Source organism: Ciconia boyciana, chromosome 3, assembly GCF_034638445.1.
Source record: "Ciconia boyciana chromosome 3, ASM3463844v1, whole genome shotgun sequence".
NCBI classification, from domain to species: Eukaryota; Metazoa; Chordata; class Aves; order Ciconiiformes; family Ciconiidae; genus Ciconia; species Ciconia boyciana.
The window spans coordinates 107,547,277-107,562,329 of NC_132936.1; the positions used below are offsets into that span (position 1 = coordinate 107,547,277).

The 15,053-nt window shown below is 45.4% G+C and overlaps 1 long non-coding RNA gene across 1 annotated transcript; it reads right to left on the reverse strand.

Annotated features, from left to right (window-relative positions):
- Positions 1 to 6,837: 6,837 nt before the first annotated feature.
- On the reverse strand, positions 6,838 to 8,376 carry LOC140649866 (uncharacterized). The gene is made up of 3 exons (XR_012041798.1): positions 8,285 to 8,376; positions 7,811 to 7,964; positions 6,838 to 7,051 (listed from the first exon to the last, which is right to left on the reverse strand). It is a non-coding gene; the product is annotated as an uncharacterized lncRNA (long non-coding RNA).
- Positions 8,377 to 15,053: the final 6,677 nt, after the last annotated feature.

The following is a 15,053-nucleotide window of genomic DNA, read 5'->3' on the forward strand; positions in this document are numbered from 1 at the left end:
TTTCCTTGAGTGCTTAAAGCTCAAAATGGACAAATACTCATTTCGCACACTCCTCCAAATCTCTCTCCACCTCCCACGTGCAGCTGGCCAACGTGGACTTTTCAGATTCACAGAGCCCCCCGTTGTGCAGAGACCCAGCGCAGGGTCCAGGTGGCACCTCTGTCCCACCTAAGCTTTCAGCTACAGCTAACGTGAATCAGAAAGTGTGACAAGGGCTCCCAGTCACCTGGAGGAGAGAGCTTTACCTGCAACCACCACCACAGTCCATCCTCATCTGGGACATATGAATAAAACTGTCTACAAAGCTCAAGAATTTTCCCCATGCTTCCTCATACCTCATGCACCAGACATGCAAGAGACGTGCGGCACTTGCATCACGCAGGCTCTTGCCACATCATCCCCCTTCTATTCAGAGCCCTGGCTGGAGTAAAACCCCTGCCACTCCCGCAACACCTCCCCGATGCACACTGGCCTGGACTGTCGCCTCGGAGAAGGTTCACCTTTGGAGGGGAACAACCTCCCAGTCCATCACACATCCTCCACCCCAGAGGAGTCCAGTTAGTCAAGAAAGCAAATCGGAGGCAGGAGGGACACACAGACACGTCTCTCATCATACTTGCCCTAGCAAGTACGTTAGCTTCCTAGCTCAGCTGACTTTCTCCAAGGCAGGTCTTTAGAGCAGCATAAACAGGGATGGCTGCATTTGTAGGCAGAGGCTCTGCACCCATTTGTCTTCTGGTGAGGATTTGACCCCTTTCTATTTATCCATATCAAGGTCTCTGGTTTCACACACGGTATTTCTATACCAGCGCTTCAGTCACCCTCTTCACACCAGCATCCAGCAATCACGTCACAATAAGAGGGCAATAAAAGGAAGAAATCTACCGCACAAGAGAAAAAAAGAAAAAACATTCCCAATATACTCTAGTCATGTCTTTATGCAATTACGCACCTCTGAATCCAAACCACTAACTTTTTCCTGCAATGCTTCATGATACACGGGCCATGCAATGCAACTTAACCAAATAGATGCCGTGAGGTCTACACAAGGCTTCCACTTTGGATCATCCTTCTTGGAAAATCCCCAGTAGCTGCAGAGAAACCCTGCCTTTGGAAATTCCCCACTCATTGCAGTTCAATCCCTTTTGTCTATGGACAAAACCCAAGCTGTGTGCTTTACTCTCCTACAAGGGTACGGCAAGGCCAATCTTGCATGAACAACGTTTGGAAAGGAGAGGAGGCAGAGGTTATTTTTGGCCACTCAGATAAGGAAAGAAGTACAAGCTGAGGAAGACAGGGAAGAATTAGACATGCCTCAGCTGGCATTTATTGTCCTACCAGGGGCAGGAGGAAGATCAGATTGAAGAGGCAGCAAGCGGGAGAATCACATGTATCAGACCCAGCTCTTCCCCATGCTCCCAGCCCTTCTGCAGCCTGAGCCAGGCAAAGGGGACGTATCCTGACCACGGGGACCATGCTAAGTGATCTGCTATGGAGAGGTGGCCTTAACCAGTGCAGTGCTGGTGGGATCGTTCCCTCATCCTACTGGGCTGGCTGGAAGGAGCAGCCCAGCAGCCCTCCAATGGCTGGGGTGATCAATTCCCTCCTGGGTGACCTGGTAGCTGCCGCAACCAAGTGAATGCCATGGTCGTTCACAGACTGTGGCAGCTTTAAAAACCTCAGGGATAGCTGCAGTCCCTGACAAATGCCCCTCTCCCCTGTGCCAAGCAGATCTTGGCACAAAAAAGAGCTTGGCCTGATAAGCTGAGGGCTTCCCTTCAACGAAATCAATGCTGGCAGCCACGGTGAGCATGTTTGAGGGCAGACACGTGGCTGGGACCATGCAGCACTAATGTGTTGGCCTTCAGCAGCGAGGAGAGCTGCCTCCTCCCCTCACAAAGGGTTAAAGTGATCTCATGCATGGAGGGGGGGCCCAGTGTGGTACCAAAAACCAGGTCCCTGCTGCCAGCCTGAAGCTGCCCCGCGAAAGGGACCCAACTCCTCCTTGGCCGAGCTGTTACAGAAGCGTATCTGCAGGAAAATTTCAATTGTGGCTCCTAATGGGACATAAGGAGAACAATTTTCACTTAGGACAACATCGGCCATGACTCGTTTGCCAGAGCTGGAGGAGCAGTGACATTTCTGTGCTCAACTACAAGGAGCCACACCACCGTCTCTTCTCTTGCTACCTCATCAGAGATGGAAACTCAAAAAACCTGAAATAGCCCAACAGTTGCTGCCCCATGGCTGCGTGCAGTCAGGTCTGCAGACCCGAGGGCTTGCAAACTGCTGAGGTAAGGCTGAGAGTCTCCCTCCAAATGCTGGGGAGGAGGGCTGAGCAAGAACCCAAATTGCCGGGAAGGTGGCCTTGTTGTGTGATGGAGCGAATGCAATCTCCTTGAAGACTACACGATGCTGCAGCATTTTGTACTTTGTCTGCCACCCTCCAAGCTCTTTGTAAGCCTCAACTCCTTGAGCTAGTTAATACTTTGACAAGACAGGCCAGTACAATCATTCCCACTTCCTAGAGGGAGAAAAGGGGACAAAAATGGGAAGCATAAGCCCATGACAGTGGCAATGGGTCTCAGCAGGCCTGAGTTAGACCTTAGACTTGCCTTAGCAGCAATTCCAGCCTTCCTTTCTCTGGTGCTTCCTACAGGTCTGACCTTGGATCTCTGAAGGTAAGTGAAAATGAAAGGAGGTTGTGGTCCCGTAACTCGAACAGAAAGAGGAAGCTAACACTCGACAGACAAAGCTTTTATTAAATAAGCTCTAGGTCAGACCAAATTCTGCATCATGCGGGTCCTTGAATAGCACCATTTCCTTTAACAGAACTGTATCAGGCATAAAATAATACTGACAGTTTTACATGACTGATGGTGGGGAAACACTAAGATTAAGCAGTCATCATTTATTGGTCATTTAACAACTAATTAAGATGCAGGTAAAAGGGAAAAACTGTGAATGAGGCAGTTCATGGGCAGTCGGACACACCTGCGGCCAGCTCTGCACTAGTGTGTATGTCCCTGACTCTGATACCACCTTCACACCGCTACAACCCCACTAATTTCGGCGATTCAGGTGGGATCTCTGGGGATTACCGGGCGCAACCACCCGCTCACAGCAGGGCTGGCCTCAAAGATGCACCCGACCTTGAAGCCAGACCCCACCGCTCAGCTTTTCTACAAAGTTTTAGTAATTATAGAGGGAAAGAGGGAGGGAGGGGGCAGGCAATTCCCAACGCAGCTGTCAAGCTGCAGGGACTTCCAGGTAGTCTGGTCCCCACACTGGAAGGGATATGATGAAACATTCGTGCTGCACAAGCTGTTTCCTGCTGAGCTGCTGCATGCGCAGTCAGCGCTGCGTAAAACCCACCACTGCCGCATCACAAATCTGGGTCAGCATCTTGACGCACCCGGTATGGAAATGACTCCTCCCTCCCTCCCTCTGCCCTGGCTCTGGCCGGGGTATACACTGGGATCGTCTTTTCTTCGTATCCCCTTGTTTGACAGGGATTTTCATCCGCTAGCCTTCACCCACAAAACCCACCCACCATTTTTTGGACGTGTTCCCAAATTAATTTCAAGCCCCAGCAGCCGCGGAGCGGACATCTTGAGCGGGTGAAATGCAAAAGAAAATCCACATGGAACAACATGCCTTGCAGCTGGCATCTCAAGTGAACGAAATCATGGCGTGCCCCAGATTTGCTTCAACTGCCCTGGGAAAGGTTTTTCAAAAGCCACTGTCATGCGAGTGCTTCTGCTGCACTGCGTTCATTAAAGTCGCCTCCTAATCTCCAGTGAGTGTTTGCCCAAGGCCCACAGCCCATGTCTTAAAACTGACATGAGACTGGAAGACTCTGATAAAGGAAGACATGAGATAGCAGCAGCAAGAGATTTAAAAGGTCAGAGTTGAAATATACTGCAAGTCCAAGCAGATTAGCCACCTCATATTCGGCCGGTTCCCATCGGCACGCCACACTTCCCCCTAAATATTACAGACAGAAAATATACACAGGCTACAGTATCCGTGGGGCAAGGTCCAGCGCAGAGCTGAGACTCTGCTGTAGTAGCTGTGCCTCCGCCGTAGCAGCCTTGGGGAGGAGGTGCCGGGGCGTCCCGCCGGGCATCCCGCGCTGGCAGGGGCATCCCTGCTGCCTTCCCTGGGGCTGAGCCGTGGCATCTCGTGGCTCCATTGCAATGGAGCGTCTTCTCCAAGTCGTAGCATTTTTCCCACTCAGCCAAAGGCCTGATGGACTCATTTATATCAACACCATCTCACAGCTGGGGAAGGGCCTGAAATCTTTTCCCCAAACTTTCAAAGGGCTCATACATTCATTTTCAGCTCACAGCCATTTCCATCTCTCGTCTCCCTGCTCTGCATCAGAAATATCAGTTACACGGGCAACCACCTCCCTGCCGTTAAGGGCTGCATCCTGCCTGATGGGGAAACACAGACGGCCATCCCTTTGATCCTTCTGAGCTAATTAAACCTTGATCGTAACAGGAAAGGAAAGCAATTTAGGGGAAAATTGTATCTCGTTCCCCAGTGTCCCAGAGAAGATGTCCTCCAAACTCACCACTTCAGGCAAAAAAAAAGAAAAAAAAAAAAAAAAAAGAGGCATCAAAAAGACCTCCACTTAAATCAAGGTAGCTAGGAGAAGTCCAGAGACCTTTCTTGGCAAGGTACTAGCAGACAAGAGTCCAAGAGCTGTACGCAAAAGTGAATTTTTGTGTTCAGCTGGTTTGATTTTTTTATTCCCCTTGGGCTTAGCGAGCTGGGCTGCACCAAGAATAACTGCTCAGTTCCCAGTTTCTCCGTCTTGTGAAAACGAGTCCCAAAGAACCTGGTTTGAGGTAACTGCTCCCAAACAAAAACAGTTCTTTGAGTTGATTGGGCATGGTGTAATCTAGGGTTTGGAGAAATTATTCTCTCCAAATGGAAACCTTTTTTAATGTTAAATGAACTAAAACATTCTTTTAAATAGCATTGTATTTTGTAGAAAGTAACGCTAGAAAATAAGGAAACCAAAACCTGCACCAAACTTCTGCACAGTGTGACAGCCTGCAAAGCCTTATTTTTGATTTCCTAACAAAAATATTACCATGAAAATGTTTAAAATCTTTAATACCCTTCAGAGATATGGTAGCAATCACTGACCATGTTTAATTCAAAAGAATCATATCTGATTATTTTGAGCCATCAAAATTATACTGAAAATCTTGCAAAAGCAGGCATTTTGCAAGACTATCATTATTCCACTCCTTAAATAAGCCTTATTAACAGGAAGAATCTAGGTGGTGCCGCGATAGCCTGCTGCAGGAAAGTTAATCAGAAGGAGCTAATTTCAGACCCAATTTTCCTGTAACATTCTGCAGACTTGCTGGAAATGTTTGTTCTCATACAGCCATTTAAAAAAGACTTTTTTTAAGACCCTGGTTGTCAGTTTAATCCATGTTTGAGATTATTATTTGTCTAGCTGAGGAGAGCAGCCAGCTCACACGCCGCAGAGGACTAGCGAAGAGGAGGGCTCTCACGCAAGACAAGTCCAGATGAGATTTCCAAATCGATTTAAAAGGCCTGCCTGAATATAATTTCCTTCCTTATTCTGGAACTGCTAAAAGACAATCAATAGCTACGGAGCCCTTTCTTTTGTTTTAGAAGATTTTGGTGTAAGGAAGAAACATTGTTCTTAGCACAAAAATCCATCTGAACGGAACACGTTTGAAACAATCCCAAGAGCTAAAACTATTTTTATTAACAAGTTGTGGTAATTCGTTCTTCCCTGTATGCCTGTTGGATGACATTAGTAAGACAGTAGCTCATGGCAGGGCAGCAATCTAAACACCATGGATGATTTAAAAAATTCCTATTATTAGGAAAGTTGAGAACCGGTCTGCTCCAATGCCTTCATCTTCGCCATGGCAGAGGCAGTTAAAGAGGAAGAAACAAAGAGACAAACTGTACCTTCCTCCACCCCAGCTGATGCTCCTCTGCTGCTCGCTATGGGATCACGGCTGAGCCCCCAGGCTTGTCCGGCTTTGCCCTGCCATGGGCGCAGTCCCATTGCAAAAACACCCAGGTGAGGCTGTACTTCCCCGGGGGTCATATGCAGCTGTTGTACCCCTCTGCTTGCACGTGGGAGGAGAGCGAGAGGGGGAAATGGGTGCACAGAAGAACATAGGGAAAAACCTAAGCATTCTTTTTAAAAGCCCCAAATTGGGACCAGGACTCTAGTGTGGGTCCCTGGGCGCAGGTGGGTTGCCCAGGGCTGGCTCAGGGGTGCCATTAGCGCCCAGGGCACAAGGATGGCTGCGGAAGGCTCATGGTACACTGGGCAGGGGAAATGCTCCCTTCCCTCTTGCAAGCCCCAACACCTTCTGTGGGAGCTCCACTGTGTTACAACAAAAATTTTAAAAAGGTTTATAAATGAATCCCATAAATAAAACACTCCTAAGGTTTTTTTAGTCTGGAAATGTGTTTTTACCGATGTTGTCATCTGGCATGGGTTAGAGCAAGAAATGGTATGGACACAAGGACACATTCAAGTTAGGTAGGAAGCTGTAGTCACCTCCAGCGTTTCCAAGTTTGTGTCATGATAAACACAAAAAGTCCAAATTTTAAGTTTTCCTGCTAGCTAGAAATTCCTTTAAAAGAAATAAATTCAGAAGTGTGGAAATACCTCACTTCTGCAACAATATCACAATATAAAGCACTGCTGCCTTTGATGAGTTTTAATATTAACATTCCCTTCAATGTAAATAGACCAAGTGAAAAGTAATAGGAGCATTGCAGGTTGAAATGAAATGCCTTGGTCTCGTCAAATCAATGCAGTCTGGCACCGATTGAAACAAACTGAGGATGTTGAAGCGATGACACGTCCCCTCCTGCCACCCCCTGAATGCTGGTGTGCTCCCACAGCACATGCTGATTTTGAGACTCCATTTTCTGATGCAAATGTGGTTCAGAGAGAAGCTCTGAGCCATCTCTGGGGAAAACAGCTCCAAAGCCTCCACGCCGCGGCACACACATACATAGGCTGAGCACTCTCCTGTCAGAAAACGGATACAAATTCAGTGCAAGGGGGGACAGAAGACATTTTACCAGGGATGCAACAACCTCCTCCTTGCTTTTTATATCCCTATGGTACGATTTCCTACTCGGATTGCAAGGGCTTTTTTTTTCTTTCCCTTAGCTGTGCTCTGGGCCGTGCGGATACTACCGCAACGTACACATTAAACAGTCATTGGCAGTATACTATCATCACCCAGGAATGCACTGGTTGTCACATGGGGCTTTGCTCAATACAGCTGTTAGCTAGCCCAGCTGAACAATAAACATTTGAAGTATGGCAAATGTTCTTCGAGGGGGAAGGTTTGTTATTAATGTAAATACAAAAGGACTCTTGAAACAGCCCAACAACTTCAGCTTCACTTGAGGAGTGCCCAAAGTTATGAAGCTGGAGAATACAGAAGTTGAAAACCAAGATGTTATTTCCCCGTTATTCAAGCAGTGAGAATTCATTTAAAAATATCTGGATGACCTCAGGGGAGTCACAACCACAGAACCCAGAAGATTAAAGAAAATAAGCTTAAAATACTTTCCTCACAGAGTCATGCATTTCTTTCCTGATTGTAAGAAGTGATGGGCAAACCTCAAAAGGTCCAGAGGTTTGGATACATCTCCAGAGCAGCTGATGCCTTCTTAAAATCCCCCTCAGGGAAGATTTCTGCTCACATTTATTGGGAACAAGAAAGATGGTAAGATTCGAGCTCCTTCCCTTGCACTGCCAACCCAAGTCCTTCATTACCTGCTTGCCCTTGTTGATTCTCGTTAACAGAAATAATGAAGTCTCCAAATCCAATACCACTAGCAACAATGTTGGCCAAACCACAGAGGAGGCCAGAAGCTGTGAAGAGCCCACAGAAAGTTGTTCAGATGGCATTTTCTGTGGACAGAGAGTCCTAGGAGAGATTAAAACCATCGAGAGTCACAAAATAAAAGAAAATGCAAGAAGCAGGCTCTCTTGGAGGGTGCAGTTTTCCCCATCAGAGATATTCCTCCCATCATGCCAGACTACCCATAGGTGATTGCATTTGCACAGCAACCAGCCAGCAACTAGCTTTTTTTAATTTATATTTACTCTGAATTACATGTTTTCTGGTGTCAGTGTTAGAGGTAGATAAAACCTAGCTGCAGCAATAGCTTTCAAATCAGCTATCAACCATGCTTCAGTCAACAGAAACCTTTCGTTAAAGCATTGAGTTACCCAGGTTCTGGTTACCATATAACTAGCAACCTCTTCAAATATTTGGATTGTAAACAATCTTCATAACTTGGAGACAGGCATCATCTTTCCTACTTCATCTCGAAGGCTTTGCAGGCATTTTGTAGGTGTCTGGCAAGAGGGAATGACAGAAGGAAGTGCTGATAAGGTGCAGCAGCACGGCAATAAGCTAGTGCAGGAAAAATACAGTAGATATGTAATGGTTTGTGATCTTTTATTTTTCTTGGTTTGGGAACAAACTCTAGGATCTCTGCACTTATATTATCCCAGACCTGGATTTGATGGTACACCAAGCCATGAAGCTCATTTATGCTCTGGTTGAAAGTACAAAAAGATGCTGATTTTACAGTACTTACTATCCAGCTGCTTTTAATGGTGTAGAGCTATTTATTTATAAGCGATATTGTAAGCATCCTATTTAATCTTGCTCTTCAGATTCAGGAGAGATGACTTGCATGTTAAAAAAGAACACTGGGCATTAGGAAAAGTGTTTATGGAGGGAAAGAACAACTAAAGAGATTCCTATTAGCTAGATGAAAAACATTAAATGTGCTAAATCACTAAGTATTCTGATTAGTATGCAATAAGTATTTGCTCAATCTAAATAGACTGAGCATGCTAAAACACTCCACAGGCCAGATGTAGAATGGTATGTAGACAGCCTATTAAGTAATTTTAAATTCTTATTTATATCAAAGTAGTAGAATTTTGTATATCTATACCTCTTTATAAGTACCTACTATGAATGATTTCTGCCCATTATTCCTCTACCTTCAGTCACAAAGTAGAAGCCTGTTGTCTATAATCCAAAATACATGTCAAACAGGACCCCGCACAAAAGAGCGGGCAAGAGAAGCAGCAGAGCAGAAGCCCGTCAGTGCCCATGGAGCAAGCAGCAGATCAGGAAAGCCATATTCTGTTATCAGATCCAAAACCTGCCTTCTGTTGGGCTCTAGGCAAATCCTCTGAGGCTGTATTTTCAGATTACTCAGATACCTCATGGTACAGATAAATACTCAGTGGGATTCAGGTTTATCTTCACTGAAACCCTCAGGCACCTACCCATTTAATCACTGGGGGGAAAAAACCACCAAAGGCTTCCTTTCCTGATGCTAGACATATGGCTATCTTTGGAAATCCTGCCCTCATCCAAAACAATGAAATAATTATATTTGGCCATTACAAAAAGCACTTTGAGGTCTCTGGGTTTAGGTTTCATTTTATTAAAGCATTTCAGCAGAGGTGAAGCATCCAAGTTTAAAGCTGTGACCCAAAATGGAGTCTCTACCTGCCACTAAGCCCTGGAGGAACATACGTTCATGAGATCCCTGTTGGACCGCAAGTTCATCAGGTTCATCAGAAAGCCTCTGCCCTAGGGGAACCTGATAATAACCTAGATGTCTCCTCCATCTTCCACTCTCCTTGAGGGATGAATCCAGCAGGCCTGTCTGCCCTCTCCTACAGTCATCATCTCTCAAAAATGAAACTTTAGGGATGTCATTTCCTCCCCTAGCCTTTGTATATGAACTGCATTTTTATAGCAGCTGACTGGGAAGGGGAGATTCAGCACCTTTCTCAGCCCATCTCCTACCTTCTCATGGGGCATTTAATTGCCCAAATATGGTCCAGATTAGGAAGAGAGTTTGTGAAGAAGGGAAACAGAGACAAGAACAGCTCTTCACCTCTCCCCTTGGAGCTCTGTCACCGTGCAGTAAAAAATTCACTGTTCACGGGATTAGATAGAAAGCGAGAGAGAACGAGCATGGAGGGGACATCAGTCTGGACCCTGGTCCCTGCTTCTGAGGTTGTGTTTGGGTTTTAATCAACAAGCACTCAATGTTAAGTGGCTAAACAGCCACTGAAGGAGCTCTGATCTGGGCCAATGCCTAAGAGGATGCTATTGAAATGCAACAGACATTGCCTTATTAAGAACCATGCAGCACAAGGTGCCCTATTTTGCAGGGCAGGGCTAGACATGAGGCACATTGTCTTGGAAGGGTTTTAAAGGGTTACGGTATGATCCAAAGCCCATTCACCTCAATGGGAAGTTTTTCACTGACTCACCAAGGTTGGATCAGGTCATTATGGCAATAGATCTTGTTATCTGCAGAGACATATCCCCGATTCTGGAGTGCCCAGCACACTGCCATGCATACATTTCTGTATTAGGCCATAGGACAGGCAAAAGCTATGAATGCTGTTATTCTTCCAGTAAAGTGTCCCACAGCCACACGACTGCTCCACTTCCAGCATCACCCTTAGGCAGTTAACATTTACTTGCAGGAGGTGTCATTCGATACACTCAAATAATTCTCTGTGCTGGTGGGCTCCCTACAACAGGTAAATTTCTGTGGGGGGTTTTTTTGGTTGGTGGTTTTTGTTGGGTTTTTTTTTTTGGTGGGCTGCACTTTTAAATCCTTCATCACTGTATTGGTTAAAGAAGCAAGAATGCATTTTGTGTTCAAAGCAGTGCAGATATCGCTAGGAAGGCCCCCCCCTCCTCTAATTAAAACCATCCATTTGCTGTTTGTGTACAGAGAAACATAACACAGCAGGAAACAACTGTCATATCAAATACCCCTTTATGGTAATTGTGGTTAAATACTGACTTTTTAATGGTAACATACTTACACAGGTTTGGCAACAGATGCAAAAATAAGTAATCGCTTTTTCTGGAGGGCTACCAAAATGGCAGGATTCCCAAGTCAATCAGTCCTCCCAGGGACTGGGAATGCAGAAAGCAATTCAGCGCTGCAAGGAATATGACAACCTATTTATAATGGCACAGTGTGCGAGGCTGAGAGGAGAAACTGCAGCTGTCGTATAAGGATTATAAGTGACTGATTGTTTCTAACAAAATGTATTGATATATCAGAAGGAAGTACAAGTTTAGCTGCCTGGCTGATTCTCTTTCCATTGTACAGGTGTGGTGCCAGCTTGAAAGAAATCAGGCTCTACAGCTAAAAATGCCATTTTGCAATCTCCCCCTTGACATGCCTGGGTAACCTTTGTCAACTCTCTCGGGCACTTACTGCATCGGAGCCCATCCAGCTTTTGTTAAAATGAACAGAAAGGCTAGCCTAGTTTCAGAAGACCCCACGGGAGCATCCTGAAGGGTAGAGAGCATCCCTAAGTGTTAAATAATAGTCCTGCCTCTTCAGTTCTTGAAAAAGCTTTGCTTCCTGTTTCCTTATTTACTTCTTTTCCAGCTGCTGTATGTATTTCTATGGGCTGTTAAATAACAGTCCCTCCATCCTAAGGGAAGGCTGCTTGCCAGTGGAGAAAAACAAATGATTCCTGCGTTCTATGTACAGCACATTACACATGCAAGACGTTATAAAGCCTATTATGTTTAGGATCAAGGACACAAAAGTTAGCAAACAGCACAATTATCAGAGCACCCAAAGCCAAGGGACTTTGGAGAACCCGTGATCCAGCAGCTGACCCACTCCCCGGAGACTAAGGCCCATGCTGTGCTTCCCACCCCGGTTTGAAAGGGCCCAAGGACTACAGCAGCAGCAGGACAGGACTTCTCTGGCAGTGTATTCAAGGCCCTACATCCTTTGTAAAGACTGAAACAGAAAACACGCTTAGTGAAATGTGCTTTATCAGCTAGGATGCTAAGCATGATCTTGCTGTTAATATAAGCAAGGAGACTTTTCACTTGCTGATGCGGTTAACCATAGTGCAGGGTGTAGTCTACATCCTAAATCTGTGTTCACTCTTTCCCTGCAAGAAGATAATCCAGGCCTGATGGCTTCTTTCCTACACTCTTATCTACTACATAGTCATCTGAAATCTGTGGGACAGAGAGAATAGTCTGATGAGAAACCTCTTGCATGTACATAGCTGTATTTTATACCTTTTATGCCCTTGGAGCATGCATTTTCCATGGTTGTTTGGGCACACTTATCCTAGAGCAATGGGAAGAAACCTAGTCCTCAGCTTACACATCCCACTACCCTGACTTCCTCAAAGCCAGAAATCAGCAGACATTTAAGATCCCTTAGGTCTCTTGATTATAGAAATTCAGGACTGAAAAAGGCACCCAAACAATTAACCTGTCCCCTGCTGCTTTGCCTTTCCCCATCACCTCATGATTATTCTCTGACAGGTGAAGGTCTGATGCACACACTGAGGCTGTCTGGCCAGTAGTGATTACTCCATTGGGCTGTTTTCAGCTAGCACTGTATGTCTTGAATTTGTGCCATTTCCACACATTTTTTCATGCAGTTGGAAGAACCCCCTGATTATATGGCAGCACCAGCTAGTGACGCACAGAGACAAGGTGGGGGGCTCACCCCAGCATTGAGACAAAGATGCAGCAGACAGCAGCACATCGTAAAGGAATAGATCAGGTACCAGACTGCTGCAATTCAGCCACCAGCAGTCCTTCATTTTCACCTTGCTCTAGCATGAGAAGTCAGCTATATGCACAAACTCTGCACCTGGAAGAGGGGGTTTTTTGTGCTCTCTGTAAAGAAGTTTTTTGCTCTTTGCGTTGTACAGACAGCTGTGGCAATATGACTCTACCTGCTCTCCCAGCCCTGCCCAGTGGCAGGAGGGAAAATAATTTTTTGTTACACCCTAGATGGACAGCCAGGGCATGGGCATAAGATATATACATATATATACATATATATATATATATATATAGATGCACACACACACAGAGTGTCCTAGCAGACTGTATTCTTTCTGTGTAAAAAAGGTGCATTTATACAGCACCTTTCATCAGGGAACTTAAAGCACTTTGAAATACCAAACATCACCAGACCCCTGTAAGAGCTGGGGTACTCAAGGGAAACTGGGAGAGAGCTCTTAAAATGCCTTGTTTCAGCAGGCTGGTGTAAGAGCAAGAAACTACCTCAGCATCCTGAGAAACACTGTATGGGGCTTCAGGGGATTTTTGCTTTTAGAAAGTTTCCATTTGCATCTTTCAAAACTTTCTCTTTTAAAACATCAATTAAAAGATAATTTAAACGATGTTCAGAGACAAAACCCTAATTCTGGTACCCTCTGGGAACCTCGGGTCAGCTCCACAGCTCTGCTGCTTGCACTAATGCTCTCCAGCCATTGCTAAGATACGCCAGCATGCACATAGATGGTCTGAATACATCAAGCAGTGATAACAAGAACCCAATGCAATTATTCTTCACTCTTCAACACTGAAGAATGAATTAAAGCAGTGCTTTAAAATTGAAACTAACTTATTTATACCATTAAGAGGTGCCTTTACCCCTTCAGATTAGTGCAATGAGGCCTTACTGCAATTAAAATTAGACCCAATAGGTTTTCAGTAACTAAATAAAGCTAAATGAAAGACTTAAATATTTAGCTACCCTTTGGCCTCATCTAAACTGTGGGACCTGGGAGCTTGCAGGACTACGTATGACCCACCTCCATGCTAGAAGGGGCCTAGGTATGTAGGATTTTCTCTCCTTCCCCCTCTCAACAGCCTGGTTTGTATGTGAAAGAAAACCAACTGTGCAGTCCAGAAGCCAGCTTCAGCATGCTCCAGCCAGGTTCACTGGGCACCTGCAGAGCATGTCTGCCCCACAGTTTAGTCATGGCCCCTATAAGTTGCCATGCTGGAGCAGAAGCTGAAAGAGCACAATTTCTTCAGTCCATCACAATATGTGGCAAGAGGACATCACTTGAGGAGGATGAGAAGCAGGAACATACGGCAGTTGGGGATTGCTATAAAGAGTCAAGGTGAAACCTGCTGGTTCTGAGTGCTATGAGAAAGCCCCCAGCAATCCCTGCTCTATGGTTCCCTCCCCAAATTGCATGCACCCTCAACCCTTTCCTGAAGTCAAAGGACAGAAAGAAAACCTTTGCCCACTTCTCAGAGTTCATCCTCCCTGGGAAATTTTCCTCTGTACACTACTATCTTCAGGTACAGGATCATAGCAAAAACATCTGGCACAGCATCCGCTTTCTCCTTAAATCCAAGAGCTTCACCCCACAAGACTTCCCAATTGCTCCTGAAAAGAGGGGCCAACAGTTATGACCAACCCTTCCATTGGGGTGAACAGGTGCAATGAATATGGACATGTACAGCAGCAGATAGGTACCCCATGGGTTCAGGTCTTCACTGCAGCTAAAGGTACTGACAGCTACCTTGCGTAGCAGTATCTTGCTACTGCACCGCATGAGCAGTTAAAGCCAGGTAGAGAGGAAAAATAACCCCTCATATTAAGAAACCCGGAAGCACTCTGATCAGGAATGCCCACACTAAGATGAAGGTGACTTCATTTTAGTAGCTGGATCCTGCACATACATCTTCAAATGCAGTCTTTTTATTAGTCATATTTCAATGGGTGCCAAGAATCTAGCTACAAAGAACATTGTATAACTCAGACATGGAAAAAGTTAGTTCTTTGTGGTATCACATTTTAGATGAAAACCCACTTCCTCTCCTGCATAGCAAAGCAAGAAAGCGTAGGCTTCACTTTTATCAGTCATTGCATCTACGCCTTCTTAACAAGCCTAAAGTCTGTGAGCCAAAAGTGTGAGGTTCGTGGTCTGACTCTTTCCCTCTTTTACATTCATGTAAATTTGAAACATCTATAGCTTCACTGGAGTTTACAATGGTGGAAATGATGAATGCTGGAATTTTGTCTTTTTCATTCCAGAACAAATTATTTCACAGAATAATATGTTTGCACTTGAGGAGACTCAGAAGTTATTTGTCAAACTACGCCAGCAAACTACATTGAGTTTCAATGTGCTGCTGCGCATGCACAGGGTGGGTTGCAGGCGC